We start from the raw sequence: 10,385 nt of genomic DNA, 5'->3' as shown, positions 1-10,385 counted from the left end.
AATAAATCGTATGGCCATTGACATGCAGTATGATCTTGAATCTTCTACTTTGCAATAAATTTTTCAAAATAAATTTGTGGCTTCTAGAAACATAGCGTTCTGTTTATAGTAATGGCGTTTACGATTCCCATTCTGAATTTCGGGCGTTTAAACTGAAACGCGCTTTTTTAATTTGCAATAAATTTTTCAAAATAAATTTGTGGCTTCTAGAAACATAGCGTTCTGTTTATAGTAATGGCGTTTAAGATTCCCATTCTGAATTTCGGGCGTTTAAAGTGAAACGCGCTTTCTTAACGTGAGGGAAAGAGGGAAAGAGGGAAAGGGTAAGGGAAAGGGATTGAGAAGTTTTCAATTTGAACGGCGGAGAGGGAGAAAAGCGCTTTCAGGTGGGTAGTCCGCATTTGACAAGGGCCCACCTTGATGTTCTGTTTTAAATGGATTTTTAAAAAAAAATAAACCAAGTAAAATGGAGACAAGACAAAACGAAACAAACATCGATGTGACGAATGACCAGAAAGCTTAAAGCCGATTTTTGTTAACTCTGCAATAAACATAAACGACTGTTCCTCCAAATTTGACCATTTCTTCTATTCTATTCAATTCCATTCCCCGCAAAATTCATATATATGCAAATCAGAATTCAAAGGTGTAAATAACTTTGTATTTGAAAATTGAAAATAATATTTGAATTTGGAAATATTCATATCTAATTTCTTTCTTTTATTATTTAAAAGTATTACTTACAATTTGTCAATTCATGGCTTTCATAAATTCTATCTCGTGCTCTATTTTTTTTTTAAATTATTGAGTGTTATTAATTTTTATAGGATTTAAGAAAAAAGTTTTAATTTTAATATATTTAATATTAAATTTTTAAAAAAAATTTTATAAAATTAATATTTCATAATTTTAAATGTAAATTTTTTTTTTAAATCATAAAACTAACTTTAAAATATAAAAAATAAGATTTTTAAATGTTTTCTTAAAAAAAGAACAAAATTTTAAAATATTTCAAAAAATAAAAATATCAATCTTATCTATATACAATAAAAAAATTTATTTTTTATCTGAATGAAAATATGATATATATTTTATTATAGAGATAAATATGATTTTAAATTTTTATCTAATATAATAATAAGAACAGGTAATATAACATTCATTTTGTACCTGTACTTTATATATATTTATATATATTTAGTAAATAGATTTTTTATTAAATAATATAAATTATTATTTTAGGGTAATTAAAATTAAAATAATTTTATTTAAAAATATATATACTAATATATATTTATATAAAAAAAAAAGAGTGATCAACTTACATAGTATAAAATTAAAAAAAATTTTACATTTATTTTAGCGATTGAATTTAATAGATCCAAAGAATGAGAGATATAAATAAAAATAAGTAAAAATAATTTAATCTCATCCTTTGGATATATTGAAATCAATTGTTAAAAATATGTGTAAAACTAAAAACGTTTTACATTATGTAAATTGATCTCTCCACTTATAAAAAATTACATAAATATACAAGATAAAAATAAAAATAAAAATATATTTTTTATTTTTATTTTTATTTTTAAAAGAAAAAGTTATGAATATAAAGATTACTTATTATGCCCATTAAAAACCCATGATGATTGGGATGAAAATAAATTTAAAATATTCGTTGAATATGAATACGAAAATAAGTCAAATATAAAAATAAAAAAATAAGGATGAAAAATACGTTACTCGTCACATATTCTACTCATTAACATCTTTATAAGAAAATATAGATAAAAAAATAGACGAATGGAGTATAAAATAAAAATAAATAATACAATATAAAACTGATCTGATTTGAAAATAAACAAATGTAACATTGATTTGATTTGAAAAACAAAACAAACCTATTATAGTATGGAAGTGGGAGCAAGGTTTCAAAACTTTAGAATTTAAGATGAATAGGCTGCCCTTTTGGATACACTTGGGAAATGTTACATTAGAGCTACACACGAAGAAGGAACTGAGCTACATTGCCAGCGCTTTAGGCAATCCATTGTACATTGATAAGACAACAACTTAAGAAAGGCTAGCCTAGGCAAAGATTTGTGTAGAAGTTGAGGTGAATGTGGAGGCCACCAATGGAACTATTACTTCTAATTCTGTAGAAGTTCCATTGAGGCCACCAAAATGTCAGCAATGTAATATATTTGGCCATATAGAAAAGGCATGCTTGAATAAAGACTCGGGTGAAGTGTAAAGATGTGAAAGCCTAAGCAGAAGCTAGAGGATAAAGCAACCAAATACTAAAAAGTTGAATCCATTAAAAAGGTGAAAGAGACTAGGACAAAGAATATGCATGGAAAGATTAGTCTAGATTTGAGACAAAGCAAAGTGCAAAAGCTGTCTTCAATAACCATTTTGCTATATTAGAGTTAGCAAATGAGAATGAAAAAAGAAATGAAACAAATAAGGTTGAGAATGCTATGTTTATTTCTCAAGAGAAAATGATGGCTAATCATGTTCCTAACTCACCAAGGAAAACTTAAGCAACCTTCAGTGGGGTTGTAAAATTGATAAAGCAACTAAAGATAAAAAAGAAAGACCTAATTGACAAAGGCAAGAATAAGCAAGTAAAAGTAGACCAAGCTACCATGGCAGGTAACCCTTTCTTTTTTTTTTTCATAAAATTACTAAGTTTGAATATTAGAGGGCTTAATGCTCTTTCTGAAGTAGAGTGAGATGATAGGTAGGGTTAGAAGATTACAAGTAACTGTGGCATGTTTACTAGAAACTAGAGTAAAACAAAATAACATGCAACAAGTACTGAGTAAACATTTCGTTGGTTGGGTTATTACTGTAATACCTCAGTTTAAATAATAATTAGGCTAGACTAATACTAAACCCCATCAGTTTATTAAGACATTATTTAACAAAAAAAAAAAGACTGAAGTATTAGATCAAAGAAAACCTAACTATCGTGAAACAGAAAGGAAATAGAGTTCTTCTTCCTCATCTTTCTTAGGGTTAGAGAATATAAAAAATCAAGTTGGAGATTCACAATTAGAGGATACAATCAAGTTAATCCTTTAAAGGTGAGTACATACCCTCTTTTTATTTAAAAAGAAATATCAAGTTGATTGCTATTATTTGAAGTTGAAGTTTTGAGAGCAAAACCAAGAAAAATCATGAAATCTTTCATTAATCTTCATGATCTATTTGGGTAAATTACTGGGCTTTATTTTATTTCATGTTCTTAAGATTTATTGATGATTATTGAATGGAGTTTGAAGGTTGAAAGTAAGGATTTGAGTTTTTAAATTGAAGGAGAAATTTTATTTTTAGATTAGATGTTATAATCTGTAATAATGAATTAAAATAGAATTTTGTATTAATGGATAGATTATTGCTATGATTATTATATATCATTGGAAAAGCATGTTGAACCTAGTTTCTAATTAAACAAACGAAAGTCAAATCCGAGTTTTTTATGAAGACTTGTCTAATTTTAACTTAAGGATATGTAGGCTGTAAGATAGCAGCATTAGGGTTGAATTACGAAATTCTTCTTAATTTGTATACAAGGATTTATAGATTAAGCCATATACGTTTGGAAAGTTTATTGAGTCTACTTTCCAATGAAATAAGCGGAATTAAATTTGGAGTTTCCTGTGAATAAATATATAATTTCTATTAGAAGGTATACAGGTTGTTTGGCAGCAGTATATGACGTGGATTTCAAAATTTGTTATAATTAATCTACAAGGAATTAAGAGGTGTGCCATATATGGTTAGAAAGCTTATCAAGTCTAGTATCTAACGCATTAAAGAGATCATAATTCTGATTTGGATATATTGAGATATGACTATTTTAATTAAAAGAGGTCAGGCTACCAATATTAATTAGTTAAGTTAACCCTTTGTGTAACTTAGTTAATTTTTGTATAAATGATCTCAAAAAGGGTTAATTAAATTCTGATATATTGAAATGATCTTGGATAGACCATTAATTATTTTAGAAAAAAAACTACATGGTGGAATCGAATGGAGGTAAGTAGAATCTCACATACTTTACCTATTTTTGAATCTATGTATATATGTATGTTTCCAAATGAATAAATGTTTTATTTCTTTATTTTCGATATATGAAAATAGGATCAAGCATATGATTATTTTGTGTTTTCGCTATGTAAATGATGGATCATACTTATGAATAAAATAAAAAAATTATTCATGTTTAAAGAATGATTTTGTGATAGCTACGTTTTTATATCGCTGATAAGTGGGATCATCGATACCAGAACTAGTTCTACAACCCTGACTAATGGGTAATAGTAGTTAGCAAAGACATGATCATACGATCCTAGCTAACGGGTAATAGTAGTTAGTGTAAGCCCTGGCTAATGGGTAATAGTAGTTAGTGTAAGCTTTGGCTAACGGGTTATAATAGTTAGCAATGATCATGAGAATGAAATTGTCGATACGGTCAATGTCACGGGTTATAGCAGTGACCGTAGCTAATGATAAATGAATGATAATGATGATTTATAATGATTTTAATAATTGATCCATGATTTGGTTTGATTATGATATTTGAATGATAGCATATTTTGTAATGATTTATGAAGTGACATATTTTGACATTGATTTATGAATTTATAAAATATTTGACAAAACAATGATCTTAAAATGTTTTGATATTATGATTTGATGAATGTTTTGAATGATCTATATGATGTGTAAGAAAATGATGCTTGATCTGGTAAGGTGTGTGTAAAAAAATGATGTTTGATCTGGTAAGGTGTGTGAGCCTATACTTACTGAGCTATAGTTTGCTCATTCCCTTTTTACTTTTTCTTTACAGATGACTAAGTGATAAGTTTGATTAGTCTTGTATGAAGCTAGAAGATGAAATGAAAAAGATTACTTAGTCGTCGGAGAATATGTTGGCCAATAAGATCTTAAGAAATAATGTTGTATTTTATATAGTTTGTATTTGGATATATAAAGATGTATTATCAGTTGGATTAAAGATATATATTTTACTTGGTAGATTGTTTTATTGAGGAATTTTAGAATATTTAAAAAAGAAGGTTTCGTATTACTTTAATATTTTTTTTAAGGTAATACGACCGTATTACGTCTTAATCTGAGAGCGTAACAATTACACATAACTCCTAATATGCCTATAATGGTAAATTTTGGATGATATGAAAGTCTAAAATGAAAGTGGACCTAATGGAGGCTACAAATTAAAGTATTACATGCAGCATTTTATATGGGACACAAAAGATTTATGTTACAGCTATATATTGTAGTAATAATAAATGATAATAAATGAGACTGTAGGAGGTTATGGACTAACTTAATTACACTACAAAGCATGGTTGTTATGAGCTTGTGGATCTTGGTTGGTGATTATTGTAGACCACTTCTTCTGAAAGCTCTGATTTTGATGGCTTTCAAGTTGTGAGTACAGGCATGAGGTAATTTTGGGACTGCTTGCAGATGTTGGATGTCATGGACCACCTTGACACAAGGTCTTTATTTACATGGATTAATCATACTCTCTTTACCAAGTCTTAATCAATGACATATGGCTCACAAAGTTGCCAGATTTAGTTGTATAATTTCTACCACCAGAGCTTTTTGATCATTGTTTAGCTTGATAAACACAAATGTGCCAAAGCAATCCCCACCAAAGCCATTTAAGTTCTTCAATTTTTGGACAAAGCACCCTTATTTCCTAAAGATAGTGGAGGAATCTTGGAAAATACTTGTGAATGGTAAGCTTATGGCCATCCTAAACTAGAAATTAAAAAGGTTGAAATAGGAACTCAGAAATTTAATTTCTCACAATACGGAGATCTTGTAGAAAGAGTGAAAACAAAGAGGAAAGAGTTGGCAAAAGCATAAATAGCTGCACTCACATATTTACATGCAGCTATTGTTAATAAAGAAAAGAAACTTTCACAAGAGCTTTATGAATTACTAGCAGATGAAGAAAGTTTATGGAGGCAAAATTTTAGGATTAGATGGATTTAAGAAAGTGATCAGAATACAAACTTTTTTCATAAGTTAATAGTTACTAAGTAGAGGAAAAGTGAAACAAAGATATTATATGATAGTGAAAGAAATAGGTTGGAGACATTTTCACAAATCTCATATGACGAAATAGGGTTTTTCAAGAAATTGTTGGGTACAACTGACACAGACGTGGAAGGATGTACAAAGAAACTACTGGCTAGTATTTTACAAGTTTTTATTAACTAAAATGTAGCAAGTAGCATTATCACAAAATGTTACTATAGAAGAAATAAAGCAGGCAATCTTTGCTTAGCACAACGATAAAACACCAGGGCCTGATGGATATAATGCACATTTTTTTTAAAACAGCATGGACAATAGTGGAGAAGATGTCATTGAAGCTATAGCATACTTTTTTGAACAAGAGGAATTGCTACCTGCTTTTAATTTAATCATTATTGTATTGGTGCCTAAAAGCTAGTCTCTAACTAATATTATTGAGTTCAGGCCTATATCTTGTTGTTTTGTCATCTACAAGAACATTACAAGAATATTGGCAAGAAGACCATTAAAATATTTACATTAAAAGTTTTTTGATATTTTAATTTTAAATGTTTTAAATATTTATATTATTAAACATAAATATTTTTAATATTTCAATAATAAATAGTATTATTTTATTATTTTAATAATAAATAATAATATATTATATTGTTTTAATAATTAATATTAAATAATAAATATTACTATTATTATATTAATAAAATAATATTTTAAGAATAATTATATTATTTTAAATATTTTAAAATTTTAAAACAAATAATAACTAAATTAATTTTAAGTGTTTTATATTAGTATAATATTTTAATATTAAATATTATTATTAAAATATAAATTTTTTGAATATTAATAATTTTTATAGTAAATAATTTCAATATATTTTAATCATAATTTTTTTTAATATTTTATGTCAATATTATTTAAAAAATAAATTTTTTATAAAACAATCAAATAAAAAAAACAAAATTTTTTTACCCATCTAAATAATATAAAATCTCTATTTTCTCAAAAAATATAAATTTAGAAGTCAATTTTCGAGACAAACAAAAACTTAAAATTTCATATTTTTAAGGCTTCTTCGTTGCCACTAAGTTAAAAGACTCATTGACATTAGGGGTGTAATCAGTCGAATTTAAATTGATATAGTATTAAGTTTGAGTTTGAGTTCAACTCGAAATTTGAAATTTGAAACTCGGTTTAAATATGATCAAATTTTATTTTTTTAGTTGAAACTTAACTCGAGATAGAAATCAAGCTCATTTGATTAAGTTCGATTAATATATAAAAATAAATTTAATTCTTATATTCAATAAAAGTTCGATTATTTATGCTCAAATTTGAATTTGAGTGTGAAATATTTTTATTTATTAAAATAATAAAAATATATTAAAAATATAAAAGCTCGATTAAGTTCGCGAGCTACTTGAGTCTAGTATAAAAAAACTCAAATTCGATTTGATCAATAAATCAAACTACTAAAGTTCAAGCTTGATTGAATAATAATCGAATCTAATTTAAGTTTTATTTAAGTTAAACCTGTATAGCTTATGAGTACTATTGTAACATTTATTCCTTTTACTGACATGAAAAGTAATATTTCTTATATATTTTTATTTTTGGTTCATTTGTTTGAATGTACCAAAAATTTGATATTAGAGTTTATATTAGTATAATTTTTTATTTTTAGTGTATTTTAAATTATTGAAAGTTAATTTTATGAAAAATTAAAATTTTAATAAAAGTGAAAATTTGAAAACAAAATAACGTATAAGATGAGACGAAATGAGTGTTATAATAATAATAATAATTATTATTATTATTATTATTATTGTTATTATTATATAAGTAATTGTAATTGAAATTAGAATAAAAAGAAGAAAACAATAATAAAAGAATAAATAATAAGATTTTTTTTAAAGAAAAAATTTGAAATAGATAAATTATTTAATTCTTTTAAATTAAAATAAAATATGTCATATTTAATAATTTAAAATAAATAATTATAAATCATATATTTAAAATAATTTTAATAAATAATCGCTAATAAAACTTAAACTTAAAATTTTTTATCAAAAAAATATATATTTTAATTAATTGAGTCAACCTATAATTATAATACGCCATTTTTAGTAGTTAAGGCTCAAGGCCTTGGAGAAAGAGAAGGCATAATGTTAGGTAAATATGCAAATGGTACCCCCACTAACACATGGTGTTACTTAGAAGAAATGATTACCTTTTCCTATCAACATTTCGTAGAAGTAATAAATTATTTTTTTATTTCAATTAAGAATTAATAAAATACTATTAAAGAAGGTGCCAGCTAAACTGGTTTGTGCAATAAAGTCATCACCTTACTTTTCTTCATTTTCTTATTAATAGCGGATTTTTATGATTTAGGTGAGAAAGATATATTTGATTCCTTCACAACCCAATTACAAGTTTGTCAAGGCACCAAATCACACGCTACTAACATTATTATTATTATTATTATTATAATTAATAATATTATTAGAATTGAAATCCAATTCATAAGAGATTCAGATTTAGTTTAGTTCAAAAAATATATATTCGATTATTTTTAAAAAATAATATTTAATAAATTTTAAATTTTGTATTTATAAATTAAATATAAAATTGACTCCTAAATTATATATTTTTTTATCAGTTTAATATCTCAAAAAATAATATTATCTATTTAATATTTTTACTTTCATTCATTAATTATTTTGGTATTTAAAATTAATATATTCAATCAACTTACTAACGTGATATAAGCATTTAATAAAATATTAATAAACATAAAAAATTTCAATCAACATCACATCATCAATTATAAGGTCAATGCTAAGAAGAAAATTTTTAAAAATTTTTTTAAAATTTTTTTAAAAAATTATAAAAAAAATGAAAAATTGAAATATTTAAAAGAATTTAAAATTTTATGAAAACTAAAAAAACTCAAAATTTTAATGAAAAATTCAAAAAATGCAAAAAAATCTGCAAATTTCAAAAATAAAATAATAAAAATAAATTTTTCTTCAAATTGAAAAAAATTCACAAAAAACATTAAACAATTTTAAAATAAAAAATCTATTTTTTTTCAAAAAGCAAAAATTTTAAAAAAATTAAAAATTATGAAAGTTTTTCTTTTTTTATCTTATAATTTTAATTTTTTTAATGTAGGTTATGAATTTTTATTAATTTTTTACTAAAAATTTAATTTCTTTAATTCTTTATTTTTCAAGAAATTTTTTTTTATAATTTTTTAGAATATTTCAATTTTTTGAAATTTTTTATTTTTTTAATTTTTTAAAATTTTTAAGAATTTATTTGATGAATTTTTAGATTTTTTTAAAAAAATTACATTATTTTTTATTTTTTAAGTTTTTTTGAATATTTTATTTTAACAAAAATTTATTCCTATTAAAATTTTTATTTTTTTAATTTTAGATTTTTTTGAATTTTTTAAAAATTTTTATTAAAATTTTGAGATTTTTAAAAACTTTTTAAGTTGTCATATATATATATTTTTAAATTTTACAATTTGAAATATATTTCATTTTTTAATTTTTTATAATTTTTTAAAATATTTTAGATTTTTTAAAAAATTTTAAAAATTTTCTTTGAATTTTTAAATATTTTTTTGAATTTTTTATTTAATACTAATATGATAATTGATAATATAATGTTAATTAAATTTTTTGAAAATATATCAAGATTTAATTAAATATTTATGTCACATCAATAAGTGAATTAAACATATTAATCTAAGGTACTAAATTGATGAAGAAACAAAAATTCAAATACTAAATTAAAAATTTTTATTTTTTTATCTATCAACTAACCAGAAAGTGTATAATTCAAAACATTTTTATATTTATCCCTCTATTTATTGTCTTTTTTATATCCTCAAATTACTGTACTTCAAAAAAAATCTAATAAACGGCACTAGGATCGGGGAGCTTTCCAATTAGAAAAAGTCGAAGGTTAGGTCCTTTATTATTAGGTGATCAGAACCTGGCCTGCTTTGATTGATTCATTATTCTTTCTTGCTTAATACACTTGTTCCAGCTTTAGTCTAAGATGGCAGGATTCTCGCTATTTTTAGACTTGTTTATTAAAAAAAAAAAAAACCTTTTTAAAGCACTCAGATATCTGCAAAAAAACTTGTACCCAACAACCCACTAGCACACAAGTAGAATTGTCATGTTATCTCCAGCTTTACAATTAAGAGTAATTGTCCGATCAAAAACAGAAATTTGGGTTTAATTTCTAACAAAAGTTTTACAAAGAGTTTAATCCTTTAATAT

Source organism: Durio zibethinus, chromosome 16 (genome assembly GCF_047325235.1).
Source record: "Durio zibethinus cultivar Kanyao isolate XHJ-2024 chromosome 16, ASM4732523v1, whole genome shotgun sequence".
NCBI classification, from domain to species: Eukaryota; Viridiplantae; Streptophyta; class Magnoliopsida; order Malvales; family Malvaceae; genus Durio; species Durio zibethinus.
This window is presented reverse-complemented; position numbering follows the sequence as displayed.